At 47.3% G+C, this 15,340-nt stretch overlaps 2 protein-coding genes across 3 annotated transcripts in view; both read right to left on the reverse strand.

The window, feature by feature from the left end:
- Positions 1 to 15,340, reverse strand: part of LOC142587574 (uncharacterized) — a 129,499-nt gene that overhangs the window by 54,439 nt on the left and 59,720 nt on the right. The gene's annotated exons all lie outside the window — the stretch shown is intronic.
- LOC142586880 (uncharacterized) overlaps positions 13,435 to 15,340 on the reverse strand; it is a 31,115-nt gene continuing 29,209 nt past the window's right edge. Inside the window, exon 5 of the mRNA XM_075697758.1 lies at positions 13,435 to 13,724. The gene's annotated coding sequence lies outside the window, so the exon portion shown is untranslated. The remainder of the gene's footprint in view (positions 13,725 to 15,340) is intronic.

A 15,340-nucleotide genomic window follows, 5' to 3' on the forward strand; every position in this document is an offset into this window, starting at 1 on the left:
AACATTCCAACTATTACGAAGATCATTTGTTTACCATAAAGTTGGAAAAATTATCGATCACGCGCCCTTGTCAGCCAATCGGATAGCTCGCCCCACTGACGTCCTATGGGTGATTTCGGTCATATGGGTAGGGGCGGCCTAAAATTCCGCCGAGAAGTGTGCTGCGATCGGCAGCGATGTGCATTTTTAAAACCTTATAATAAATTACACGCTTTACGCGGGGCACTTCGATGTGTCAATTAATGATCAGAAGGACCTACTCTAACGACTCAGTACGTTTGTAGAAAATCGTCAAAAGCGTTTCAGGGTCCCTTTAAGCCAACGCCATGCAGTCAATTTACGATTCAAGCCGATAAAGCTCTCCATGGACCAAGCAATACGTGCTGATAGAACTCACGGATCGCATTTATTGATACAATTTAATGATCAAGCGATCATCGCGCATCACTCCAACTTGATTTTATCCGTCGGCGCCGAAACACCCGTAGACGTAGAAGGCGTCGTCGAAGGCAACCAACACGTGTGGCTCGATATTGAAATATCGCGAAGGGGAATCACTCGACTGCACGAAAGGAAAGCTAAAGCGATGGCAATAAACTACAGCTTGGAAAACAAACACCTAGTCAAGGACATGACTGTTGTAAGCGACGAAGAAACTGCGGAATCCAGCGATTTGCTTGCCCTCCCGGATACCGCCATATGTAATCGATCGCTCTAGCTCTCTAGCGAAATTGCGTCATAAGCCTAGTGTCTGCAAAGCCAGGAACACCTTGGAAGTTTCCTACAACAGACCAGAAACTGCCTATCAGCGTCATTGACGATTCACCAAACACAAATAACTAAGTATCACGTAATAAATGTTTATTACGCTCGCCCACTGTGCCAAACTCTGCCCAAGTTTCGGCGTGAGAACCAGAAGCCAAAATGCCATAAGTCGAGCAAATACGTCCAGACAAAATTACCCACCAGTCAAATACCCTCTGGGCATCTCCTGTACTTTTGGTGAACAAGACGGGAACTCGGTGGTTCGCGTCCATTATAGGCGCCTGAACAAATCCACGGAGGACGTATGCCCCTTGCTCGCGATAGATGACGAGCTTGGATGGCTCCTTATTGCAAACAATATTTTCCGCGACGGACCTCAAAGCTGGTTATTATTAAAGTGAAGTCTATGAGAGGGATCTACACAAGGCAGCTTTTACCACGCCGCGCGCCGTGCAAATTTAACTTGGCTTACGTATTCAGAGAACCCCTCAAGCCGCCTAGAATAGTAAAGAATTAGACTGCAATGCAGGTGCCTTCATTGTGATGTACGTATTCAGACGGAAACACCCTGATGTTGACTGAGCCTCCCGCACACTTATTAACCCGCCACTGACAGCACAGACAGAATCTCACCTTCCCAGGATATAGGCCAAGATCACCCATTATGCTAATACATACCTAGACTATTATCCAAACAACATACCACAAACAACATCATCACGAACGCTAAAAACAATAGAATTTCCAAGCCGATTTTTACAGCAGTTTGGGATAGGCGCAGCCGTGCCTTTTCAACGTCATGCCCTGACCAAAGGTAGTGGGATCTAAGTGGTGAAATACTTGTGGAGCGTATACGGCTACAACATCTTCTCCAGGGACGTTCATCATCGACAGAGGATGCAAAATATAGAAAAATATAGTAAAATATACAAAATATAGTAAAGCGATGTTGGAATACAGCCAGACAGACAGGGAACGACAGCCGCCTACCAACCGCAGGCGCCTGCCAAGTGACACGTGAGCAATGTACTTCGAAGTCGAAAACAAGGCGTGGCATGTCGTCCTTCTAGATGTAACCTTCGCGTATAGCGCGGGTATTTAAGGAACAACACATATGAGAATCTAAGCCTAATTTCAGGCGGGAACCCGGTAATGACACCTGACATAGTTCTGTCGCGCGTCGTTGGCGAGGAGTGAACTAGTTTCAATAACAAATGTCCTGTGATACTTGCCATATTCAGGAATTAAAAAAAAAACATCCACGATTTTCTTGCAGTGGTTCAAAACGCTCGTCAAAGCAGTTCGTGAACAATTCAGCTTCGAACAAGTCGTGGAACAGAACATTTACGCTTTTTATCGAACAGTAGCCACGGACGACGCTGCTCTTACTCCTGTTGACAGAGGCGACGCCACGAAGACGTCTCGTGTCATTGGTGCAGGGCTTCAACTTCCAAACTTTTGTCGCAAGAATCCTTGAGTTTTGTTGATGCAAGTGCAAGCCCGTTTTCATGTCCTGCTCATCACTTCACAAATAACAAGGTACCTGTCCTGCACGTCGTCGCCGCGCTACACTTCGACATCGCCGATGCGATAGATGACTTGCTAGAACGTACGCCTTCGGTCACAGCATACTACAACCTCAAACGCATGGATAGGCTCCAACAGCTGCGCTCTGAGGGGCTCGGCGACCACAACGAACGACACAGCTCCACTACCAGTTGCGTCAGTTATTGGGTGAAGACTCCGAAAACGAGAGCCAGGTTCCAATGTTGTGCGAGCTGTTCTTGCAACGGCTCCCACAGTCCCCACGCATGATAGTTAAGGGTTGAGACGAGACAAGTCTCGATCGGCTAGCTGCACGCGCAGGCCGCATATGGGATCGCTCGTCTGCGGCACGGCTACCTATTAGCATCGCGAGTCTCTGAGCCTGGAGATTCACTCTTGCAACTGGGAGGAACAGTCGATTGCCTTACCAGTGCACTAGACATTCGGACAGCGGGATTCAACATTCGCGACGAACTTGGGTGCAACTATTCGCCTCTCTTTCGCGAGCAAGCAAGTCGCTGCACCCAGCCCTGTTCGTGAACGGGATAGGCGATGGCCAGTTGCTAACGGTGGCATGCGACAACGGCCCTCACGAAAGCCGGTTATTCTTCGTAGCCGATCGCATCACGGGCATCCGCTTCCGCCTCGACACCGGAGCCGAACTGTCAATCGTTCCCGCCACAGCCTCAGATCGCCAACTCGGCAAGTCCACACCAATGATCCACGCTTTGAACAACCCTGCCATCGCGTCGTACGTGTTCCGGTCAATAACGCTAGACATAGGACTTGCGCGCTTACACGGATGGGTGCTTCCGATCGCCGACGCCAGCTCTGCTACGCTGGGAGGAGATTTCCTGAGCTATTTCAACGTGGGTGCGAGTGTTCGCGATCGGAGCCTACAGGATAACGTCAGATCTCTCGGTGCAGTTGGCCTGCCGACCAACCTCACCTCATCTCGCATCCGTACATTCAGCGCAGTCTCAACGTACTACAGGGTACGCGCCGAATACCCGCAACTCACGAAGCACCGACACGATGCATTGCCCGTTAGACACAAGTTGGGGCATTATATCACCACCACAACCGGCCGACCTGTTACCACACGGCCTCGGAGGCTCATTGGGCTGAGATTGGACTTCCGCCGCCGTTAGTTCTAACACATGTATCAGCACGGCGTTATTTATCCTTCCTCCAGGAATTAATTAGCACCTCTCCATATGATTCCATAGCAGGACAGCGGCAACTGGCGGCCTTGCGGCGATGATTGATCTTTGAATGCCGTAACCCCTCCGGAACAATATTGTAGCACTCTTCAATGAAGCACACTAACACACTGGTTTATTGCGGGCGAACTTGTGCCCGCAAACTCAATAGAAAGCATTCACACACTTTAAAAGGAGAGTTAACAGGAGCCTATTCTACAGTCAACCACGTCTCTCCACCGAACGCACTTTTCACGCGCCCCGAAGGCCCAGAGCCACACCGTGGCTTCTCATTAAACGTCAGACTCGGGCGCTGCTGTGAGCGCGCGCATGGAAGACAAGCGCTGTATCGCCATGCGCCAGGCGTTGCCGGCGCTCTTCTAATAGCGATGCGACGAGTAATGGGTTTTAGGGATGAGGCGCTTGGAAAGGTACCTCACGAGAGTGCTCGTAACAGGCATGTGGAGAGCACTCTCTGCGGCATTAGTCCCCCTCCGAAAACGCATCATCCCGATGCGTATGAAACAAATTTATCTATAGATGCGTTTTCATTACCTGTCGTAGTAAGGCTTCATGCGGACTACGTGTACAACCTCCACATGGATATGCCGCTTTGATCGCTCTTGGTCATGAGGGATGACTTCGTAATTCAGGTCACCTACTCGGCGAATAACTTCTTAAGGTCCAAAGTAACGGCGAAGGAGTTTTTCACATAGTCCGCGACGACGCACTGGTGTCCATACCAACACTTTCTCGCCTGGGTGGTACTCAACTTCTCTGCGGCGCAGGTTGTAGTAGCTTGCGTCCCTACGTTTTTGCTGTAGGATGCGGAACCGTGCCAACTGCCGGGCTTCTTCAACTCGTTGTAGGAAGTCGTCGACGTCGTACGGGTTGTTGTTGCCATCTACCGGCAGCATAGCATCCAGTGTGGTTACTGTGCGGCCATAGACCAGTTGAAATCGAGTGACCTGGGTTGTCTCCTGTACTGTCGTATTATAGGCGAAAGTGGCGTAAAGCAAGATTGCGTCCCATGTCTTATGTTCGAGGTCGACATACACGGACCGCATATCGGCCAGGCTTCGGTTCAGACGTTCCGTCAGGCCGTTTGTTTGGGGATGGTATGCAGTGCTTTTTCTGTGACTGGTGTGAGTCATCTTCATCAAACATTGCATCAAATCAGCTGTGAAGGCCGCTCCTCGAGCGGTGATCACGACCATTGGTGCACCATGTCGCAGTACTATGTTACAAACAAAGAAATTTGCAACTTCAGCTGGCGTTCGTCGCTCAAGGCAGCTACTTTCAGCATATCGTGTTAAATAGTCCGTCGCTACTACGATCCATTTTTCCCCTGACGATGACGTTGGGAACGGGGCAAGAAGATCCATTCCAACTTGTTGAAATGGAGTCTTTGGTGGGTCTATGGGTTGAAGAAGGCCGGCCGGTGTCACGGGTGGTGTTTTGCGTCTTTGACATTTGCGGCATGTCTTTACGTAATGCTGCACCGACGCTAACAATTTAGGCCAGAAGTACCTGAAACGAATTCTGGCGAACTTCCGGCTGACACCTAAGTGGCCCGACGATGGTTCATCATGGCATGCTTCCAAAATTTCTGGTCGCATGGCTGATGGTACGACGAGTAAGAATTTTTCCTGGTTGCGTTCAAAGTTTCTCTTGTAGGGCTCATTATCTCGGAGGCAAAATGACGATAAACCTCTGATAAACATACGTGGGATTTGGACGCCGTATCCTTCGAGGTGTTTGATTAGTGGGAGCAATTCTGTGTCCAGCCGTTCACGCTCTGCGATTTCGAACGCTGTCATCGCTGTAAGAAACGGGAAATCTTCTTCTTCTGTAGGAGTAGACTCCACTGGAGAGCGGGACAAGCAGTCAGCATTGTTATGTTTTCTTCCAGACCTGTACATGACAGTAATGTCGTATTCTTGGAGCCGGAGGCTCCACCTCGCAAGTCGTCCAGATGGGTCTTTTAGGTTTGCCAGCCAGCAAAGAGAATTGTGATCGCTGACTGCACGGAACGGCCTGCCGTACAGGTATGGTCGGAACTTGCTCATGGCCCTTATGACAGACAAGCACTTCTTTTCTGTCGCAGAGTAATTTGTTTAAGCTTTCGATAGAGTGCGGCTAGCATACTCTATGACTTTCTCTTCCCCATTTTGCTACTGAACTAAAACCGCGCCAAGGCCGAGATTGATTGCATCTGTGTGGACTTCTGTGTCCGCTGTCTCGTCAAAGTGGGCGAGGATCGGTGGGGCTTGCAATCGTTCCTTTGATTCCTTGAACGCAACCTCTTGTTCAGTGTGCCACATGAAGGGCACGTCTTCTTTAGTAAGTTTCGTCAGAGGTTCGTTAGTTTTCGAGAAGTTTTCTACAAATTGCCTGTAATAAGCGCATAGCCCCAAAAATTGCCGTACCGTCTTCTTGTTTGTAGGCTTTGGAAATCGTGCAATGGCAGCAGTCTTGTCGGGATCCGGACCAGTACCTTGCGCGCTAATTACGTGACCCAGCAAACGAAGTTCTTGGAATCCAAACTGGCACTTTTCCGGTTTAATAGTTAGGCCTGCGGATCTGATGGCTTGAAGCACTAAACGGAGCCTCTAGACATGCTGGTCGAATGTTGCGGAACATACCACGACGCCGTCTACGTAAACTAAGCCTGACTGCCATTTGAGACCCGAGAGGACACTGTCGCTCATGCGCTGGAATATCGCCGGCGCACAGCAGAGGCCGAATGGCAGCGCTTTGAACTCATAGTGGCCGTCTGTGGTTACGAAAGCAGGTTTTTCACGGCCTCTTTCACCTACTTCAATTTGCCAATATCCGCTCTTGAGATCTAATGAAGGGAAACATTTTGCATGCCGTAGGCGGTCCAACGTGTCATCAAAGCGTGGAAGGGGGTATACATCGCGCCTGGTCACACTGTTCAATTTCCGGTAATCAACACAGAATCTCAATGTATTGTCCTTCTTTCTCACAAGGACCGTGGGTGACGCCCACGGGCTGTTTGATGGCTGAATGACATCGTCCTCAAGCATCTCTTGCACCTGACTCTTTATGATCTCTCGTTCAACCGGTGACACTCGGTACGGATGTTGGTATACTGCCCTAGTCGCTTCGTCTGTTATTATACGGTGTTTACCAACTGGTGTGCGCTGTCCCTTTAACGAGGTGGAGAAACATTCTGCGAATTCATTTATAAGGTCCCCCATCATTTCCTTCTGGACTGGTGACAGACTTTGGTTGATCGCAACTGATCTTACGGCATCATGCATAGTTTGGACTGCAGGCGGGCCTTGACGCTAAGCTACATACATCTGTGACCGCAGTAGCGCTGTGCAGGAAGGCGATGGCTGTGTTTTTGCTACGTGCCGAAATTCACTTCCCAAGTTCGTCAGCAATACATCAGCACACCCATCGCGTAGTTAATCAATACATTGTGCTACGCAAATACCTTTTATTTATTTTATTTATTTATTTATTATACCCTCAGGGCCAAAGGCATTACAGAGGGGAGTGGGTAATATAGGTTACAAAGACAATAAATACAATACAGTAAATTTTGTTAGGACATAATTTCAACATTCTCCAAAACAAACAAAGGTTGTTAGTGCATCACGAAATCGTTGGTTATCCTCGATGGCTGCAATATCGGGAGGGAGGCGGTTCCATTCGACAGCTGTCTGGGGAAGGTATGACTGAAAACAAGCTTTAGTTTTGAATTTTTGGATGCCAACCTTGTGCCGATGATCAGTACGATGGGAGATGTATTCCGGTGGTGCAATAAGATCGCCATGTAGCGTGACGTGATGATATACCTTGTGGAATAGAGTGAGGCGACTGATTTTCCGACGAGATCTTAAAGATGGGAGAGAAAGGTTAGTTTTCATGGCTGTGATACTTGCAGTACGGTTGTAATTTGAAAAAATGAAGCGAACGGAGTTCTTTTGTATAAGTTCAAGAGAATATATAAGATTTTCATGCCCAGGGTCCCATATAGATGACGCGTATTCAAGTTTAGGTCTTATTAGTGATTTATAAAGTAGGAGTTTTAAGGACGAAGGAGCAGCAGAGAAGTTGCGACGTAAATACCCTAACATGCGATTAGCGTTATTGGTAACGTATTCAGTATGGGCATTCCATGTTATGTTTCGTGATATATGTACGCCTAGATATTTATATGATGTGACGGAATCAAGAGGAATGCCATTAAGACAATAAGAAGAAGGGGGAGTGTTAGAGCAGCGAGAAACACGCATGAACTTACATTTGTTAATATTTAATTCCATTTTCCAAGTTTTACACCAGTTAGAGACCAAATTAAGATCGGTCTGGAGAGTATTAATGTCGTTGAGGTTACATATTTCGCGGAAAATTACACTGTCGTCAGCAAAAAGGTGGCTGGCAGAAGATAGGGTGGACGGAAGGTGATTATTATAAATTAAGTATAGAAGGGGTCCGAGGACGGATCCTTGTGGTACACCAGATAGTACGTTAGTAAGCGGTGAAGTTGTGCCATTAGTGAAAACAAACTGCCTGCGATTGAGAAGGAAAGATTGAATCCATCTAAAGACATGTGGATCAAGATTAAGATGACTTAATTTATAAAGCAACAATTGATGGCATACTTTGTCAAAAGCTTTCGCGAAATCTAAAAATATGCAATCCGCGCAAGATGACTTGTCAAGAATGCGATGCAATTTATCAGTGAATGAGAGTAGCTGCGTTTCGCAGGAGTATGTTTGACGGAAACCATGTTGCGCAGAAGAAAAAAAAACAGTTATCATCAAGAAAGGTGGCGATGTGTTTAAAAATTATATGTTCTAGTAATTTGCAGCATGTGCTAGTGAGTTAAATGGGCCGATAATTTTGAGGCAAGTGCTTATTACCGGATTTGTGAAGTGGGACCACCTTCCCGATTTTCCAGTCGTTAGGGAGGCTTGATGAATCGAGCGATTGCTGGAACAGTTTTGTTAGTATAATGGAGCGATAAGCGCAGGTACTTTTTAGGAATTTACAACTAATTTCGTCACACCCCGGAGATGAATCGTGCTTCAAAGACTCGATTAATTTAGCAATTCCAGGAGCATCAATAGTTATTGGTGACATAATGGAAGATCTGTAATGTGGCATATCTGGAAAATCAACTGTCGTGCTAGAGGAAAAGCTTTCAGTGAATGTTCTATTTAGTATGGTAGCGCAGAGGTTATTTGGGATTATGTTGCCGAAGGTATCTTGCAATGTAATTAAGGGGTCGTGTGCAGGGTGTATAATGCGCCAGAACTTTTTAACATTTGTTTTCAAAATAGATGGTAAAGTAGAAGACAAGAAATTGTTTTTTGCAAGTTTTAGGGTTCTTACGTATGTGTCGGAAGCAGTCTTGTATGTCGACCATCGCTCAATAGAAGGTGAAAGTTTAGCAAGACGGAACAAACGTTTCTTTTTGTTAGATGGTCGCCTGATGTATGAATTGTACCAGGGTGCTTGAGGGTTAGAGGTGACGATGCGCTTAGGAATATATTTGTCTGATAGTTGGTGTACCTTCGTTTTGAACAGTAGCCAATTTTCTTCCACAGAGCGGGTATCGAAATTAAGAAGAAAATGATCAATAAATGTAGATAGTTCTTTATTAATAGCGGCAAAGTTAGCCCGTTTGTAATCTAGGATGGTTTTCTTTATTTTATTCGCTTTATGACGTGGCGTATTAATGACGAAATTGAGCAGAAGATGATCACTGATACCTGGCAGATATGTTAGATCTGTAGCTAGTTCTGGATTTGTGGTTAGGAATAAATCTAGAGTATTTGCCGTACTTGTTACAGTCCTAGTGGCTTGCGTTACCAACTGTGTTAGCGAAAACAATGTACATAGATCTAAGAATTCTTTAGTTTACGTTTTCAACAGTAGCTCGACGTTGGCCTCCGCTATACCTTCCAAGTCGTCGAATGCTTTGTTTCTTACGCGAACCAGCATGCTGCAACGTGGTGGCACGCTTATGTCATCGTAAGTAACCCGCAAAGCAACGTGTTATAGTTCCTCCGACTCTTGCATGTCTGTAACCTCCTTCGTAGAAAATGACACGCTAGAATTCTGCAGGTTGATTATGGCACCATTTGTTAGGAGAGAGTCCATTCCGAGTATTACATCCTTCAAACATTCTGGTAACACGACAAAATCAGTGACGTAAGAAAAGCCCGAATTCCAATTCTCGGGGTACATCTACCCAGAGGCGTAATGAGGTGCCCACCAGCCGTACGTATCTGGGGTCCACCCCACGGCGTCAAAACTTTTTTCAATTCCTTCGTGAGTGCATATCTTATGACGCAATAATCGGCACCTGTGTCAACTAATGCACTCAATTCATGACCGTCTATTGTAATGCGCAAGTCTGAAGAAATTCTCTGTTCACTTATCTTATTCATCCGCTTCTGCTCGTCGCGGCTGCTCGGTAAACTTGACGGAGGATCTTGGCTTTTTCGAATGTCAGCGGCCTCGCCTCCACAGGTCGCTCGATTCAGTTTTCTGGACGTGGGCTCAGTGAACGACGCCTTGGTCAAATCATGGATAGCCGTGGACTTGGTGACCTGTAGCGTGCAGACATTGTTGATCGGGACTGGTGTTCGTATCTAGCAGCCGAATCCTGTTGTCCGGTCAAGTAGTCCTGAATTTCGATGGGTCTTTCGCCATTACGGGGACAAGGCGCATTTATCGTAAAGCCGCGAAGACCTTCTTTGCGATATGGGCGCATTCGGTAAAGGTGTCCAGCTTCCCCGCAGTGGAAACAGAGTGGCGTCCTGTCGGGTGCACGCCACACGTCACTTTTTCGTGGCCTCAGTTCTGCTAGAAGGGGTCCACTGCGCAGAGTCGGCTGGCGGCTGATGCGGGTCGCGAATGGAGAACTATGCCCGGTCGGTTGACATACCACATCACCGTACGTTGGCACGCGACGTACGGGTGGTGGTTGGTCATGATGAACAGGCGGTTCCTCACGTCCTGGCTGCAGAATGGCATGGCGAACTTCATCTCGAATGACGGCGGCGAGAGTTGAAACTGTGGGCGTGGCTTCCAGTAGCTGCAGCTTTCGAAGCTCCTCCTTTACGATTGATCGCACCAGTTCCCTTATTGCTTCGTTGTTACTGCCTGGGCCTGCTGACAGGATATCGGCGGGTGCGCTGATGACGTCACGATTGTAGTGATGGGCACGCTGCTGCTGCGCCTTCTCTATGGTCGACGCTTCGGTGCGAAACTCAGAAACACTGTGTGGTGGGTTGTGGACGAGTCCTGCAAACAGCTCCTGCTTAACGCCACGCATCACACGGCGTGATTTCTTCTGTCCGGTCATGTTTCGATCCGCACGCGTGAAGAGACGGGACATTTCCTCTATATACATGCCGACACTCTCGTTAGTGCGCTGGTTTCTGGCTTGTAGAGCGTGCTCTGCCTTCTCTCGCCGATCGGTGCTTGCATACGTGGCAAGCAGCTGTCGCCGAAATTCTTCTCATGAAGATAGCGTCGCTTCATGATTGACGTACCACGTCCTCGCTGACTCTTCTAACGCGAAGTACCCGTTGCGAAGCTTCCGTGTCTCGTCCCAGCCGTTGAAATCTGCCACTCGATCGAAGTGCTCTAACCAGTCTTCCACATCTTCGAACGTATCGCCGTGGAAGGACTCGGGCGTGCGTGGTGGGTACACGATGAGCTGGGACGATGCCACTGGGCCGGTCATGGTTGCACCGTCGCTGGTAACTGTTGCCGGCACTGCTTCAGAAACAGGAAGCGGTCCGAACTCAGGTGGGTCTTCTCGGATGCCGCGGCTTGTGCGCTGGTGTACTGGAGTCTGTTCGCTGGGTTCCAATCGCTGAGGGTCGGGGCTCCGTTCTCTTACGAAATGCGCACTTCCTATCATACTCAGCACCTCCACTAGAAATGTAGCGCTCTTCAATGAAGCACACTAAACACACTGGTTTATTGTGGGCGAACGTGTGCCCGGAAACTCAATATTAAACATTCACACATTTTAAAAGAAGAGTTAACGGGAGCCTATTCCACAGTCAACCGCGTCTCTCCGCCGAACGCACTTTTTACGCGCCCCGAAGGCCACGAGCCACGCCGTGGCTTCTCATTGGACGGCAGACTCGGGCGCTGCCGTGAGCGCGTGCACGGGAGACACGCGCTGTATTGCCATGTGCTAGGCGTTGCTGCGCTCTTCTAATGACGATGCGACGAGTAATGGGCTTTAGCGATGAGGCGCTTGGAAAGGTACCTCACGAGAGTGCTCGTAACTGGCATGTGGGGAACTCTCTGCGGTAATATCATATTCCCAACATATGTCACTTCGGCGCTCGTCTCGCAGTAATCAAAATATAGATCTATTTGATATGCTCATACTGCCAAATTCTTGTCGAACCAAGCGACAATCCGAAGCCAGTAATCACTACATTTTTTACCTATCTGAGTTTGCCCATATGCCTTCCGGTATAAAAACTGTGACGCAAACTTTTCAAGAGCTCCTAAACGAGGCTATGCACGGATTCCCGTTCATTTTCGCCTACCCTGAAGACGTTCTTGTTTCAAGCCGCACATAGTAAGAGCACAAAGCGCACTTCCGCCTTTTATTTTAGCGACTGGATGAACAAGGCCTAGTCGTAAAGCGCCAGAAATGCATTTTAGGAGTTCAAGCCGTTGATTTTCTCGGCCGTCGCATTTCACCGCAAGGCAACCAGCCACTGAAATCACGGGTGCGGGCAATTGAGGAATCGCCCTCTCCAACCACCCTCCGAATGTTTCGCAAGTTTGTGGGGCTAATAAATATTCACTGGCGCTTACCGCCTACCTTTAACTTGTCTTCGGAGCACCAACTCTCCTTCTGGGAAGCCGAAACGTGGTGGCTGACTCCATTGTTGCTGATTCATTCGTTGCCCGATGCGCCGACCCGCCTTATGGTAGACGTGTCGACAATGTTAGCGGGTGCAGTACTGCAGTAGCACGATGGAAGCTACTGAAGGCCGCTGAGCTTCTTTTAGAAGCCCCTCGATCCTACGGAATCTCGCTTCAGCACTTTCAGGAGGTAGATGCTGGCCATATATTGCACTGTCAAGCATTTCTGTTTCTTTAAAGGCTGTAGTGGCTGTAGCTGTTCTATTCTGACCGACCCCAAGCCATTAACCTTTATTTTCAAGAAGGATAGTTGCTTGTACTCAGAACGTCAGCTTCGGGAACTTTCCTTTATCTCTGAATTTTTGACGTGCAGCTGCCGTAACTCCGGAAAATCAGGCAGCTGACGCACGTTCGCAGATGAGCACTGCTGCTTCTAGCCCTGTCGATTTCCAAGCTCTAGACTCCGCGCCGCAAAATGACCAAACGCCAATTGCGGGAAAAGGCTCGTCGCTCTTCCCTTCAGAGGCACCGTTCACGTAAAGAAGAAAATTGGTCACGTGCGACAGATCGCAGGCAGCTCCTCGGCCATTCATTCCCCATAAGTTTCGGCGGCGAATATTCGATTCACACGACGGGCTAACGGATCCCGGCAACAGAGCGACACAGGGGCTCTTTGTGGACCTCTTCGTCTGGCTAAGGATCAACAAAGATGTCTACAGCTGGGCAAGACGCGGTCAAGCTTGTCAAGCCGTGAAAGTAACCCGGCACACGTATTCGGTGAAGCCGTTCTCACCACCAGAAAACCGATTTAGACTCTCTTGGGCCTCTTCCACCCTAGCAAGGTTTATGAAACCTCCTCACGTGTGTCGACCGGTACTCAAAGTAGGATTCAAGGAGGTACGGAATACGTGTATTACTAGCCTCCGCTAACCAGAGCTCCCAACACAGCCACCACATTTTTCGAAAGACGGAACTACAATTGTTTACCACTTGAAGGTAAGTTGCTAAAACTTTAAAAATTGATTTGCAGCCATGTTGCGCCAAATTTTATTTCAGCAGGGCTCGCGTAGTCTTCGTTTTATTGTTCCACGCCTTAATGTCACTGCATCAAAAAAGTCTATGAAATGGTCATGTTGTGTCAGTTCTACATGCTTTCTCTCTCCTAAACTAAATAGCCTTCATGTTGCAGAATGCCCTGGCACTTGAAATGATAAGTGTCGTGTCCCCTGCGTGCCAGTTTCCTGAATCGCGTAATACATTTTTCGTGAGGGCCATTCCAAACAGCGGAATTCCATACACGTAGGTTATAATAGGGTAGGTGATCTGCGAAGAAGGAAGAAAATAATGGCAAGCATTAAAATACAACGAAATTGACTAGTTATGTAAGAATATTATTGTTCCGTTAAAAAGCATAACTTTACATTGAATATAATCTTTCTTATCTATTAATATACACTAGAAATGCACCATGTATTGTACTCGGCGAACGTCTATATTTTACAAAGTTTATAATTTCTGCGTTTTGCTTTACATTCAAAAAGCTTTGCCACTGCAATTTATGTGTGGTTTTGTTAGAATGATTTTCCTAATGCAGATGTATGTATTTATAACTGAAATAATACTTTTTATATTGTTAAGTGCCACACTTGAACTGACAAGAGAAAGGAGACAGCTAACTATCAAGACAATAATGAGAAGTTTTGCGCAAAAAGGTTAGTAATTTAAAAAAAAAACTGCAGGAATGGCTTCTAAGCACCTCATGATCCTGGTGGCAAGCTAGTTTTCCAAAAAATTGGTTGTTGTATGGCCAGATTTTTGGAAAACGCTAAAAAAAATGGCTGCCGTAAGAAAAATCCCAAATTGTGGAAAATAAAAAATAGCTACAGCAGGACCTGCATGTGCGCCGTACAGGCACGTAATATAGCTCATTACAAGAAAAGATCAGACATTGCAGCGTAAAAGACGAAACTGCTTCATTACTAGATGACCAAGCACACTGAATGATAAGACTTTAAGCAAATATAACAGGTTGTCCTGTGGTCTTCAGGCACGAAACAACAAAGGAGGCTTGTATTATACCAATTTTCTTTCTCCTTCTTTAAACAGCTTTCCCGTTGGTTCACATCTGACATTCTGTAATGCTTTGTTCATCAGACAAATAACATTATGCAGGCTTTGCCAGTTCGTTTCTGTGAAACGTGTGGTTAGTTTAATATTCGTGGTCATCATCATCATTATGAGCCAATTTTATGTCCACTCCATTATGAAGGCCTCTCTCAGCGATCTCCGATGCCGCCGTCCTGGACGGCGCTTGCCTTCTCTTGGCACCCATTCTGTAACCCTAATGGTCCACCGCTTATCTAACCCAGGCTTTACATGACCTGCCCAGCTCAATTTCTTTCTCTTAATGTGAACTAGAATATCGGCTATCCATGTTTGCTCTCTTCCACACCGCTCTTTTCCTGTCTCCTGACGTTATGCCTAACATTCTTCGTTCCATCGCTCTTTGCGCGGTCCTTAACTTGCTTTCCAGCAGTCTAAGTTTCTGCCTCATATGTCAGCACCACTAGGATGCATTCATTAGGCACCTTTCCTTTAATGATAACAGTAAGCTTCCAGTCAGGATCTGTCATGTCTGCCGAATGCGCTCCAATCCATTTTTAATCTGTAAATTTCCTTCTCATGAACAGGGCCCCGTGTGAGTAACTGACCTAGGTAAAGCGTACTCCCGCACAAGCTCTAGATGCTGAGTGGCGATGCTGAACTCTTCTCTTGTCCGGCTATTGATCGTTGTCTTCTGCATATTAATCTTCAACCTCGCTCCTACACTCTCTCTGTTGAGGTGCTCAGTCATGTGTTGTAGCTCGTCCCCAGTATTAAAATCCCGAATAGTTCTATATTGAATACAAATACAAAGGGTTAGAGTGTAACATTTGATT

This window comes from Dermacentor variabilis, chromosome 7 (genome assembly GCF_050947875.1).
Source record: "Dermacentor variabilis isolate Ectoservices chromosome 7, ASM5094787v1, whole genome shotgun sequence".
Lineage (NCBI taxonomy): Eukaryota > Metazoa > Arthropoda > Arachnida > Ixodida > Ixodidae > Dermacentor > Dermacentor variabilis.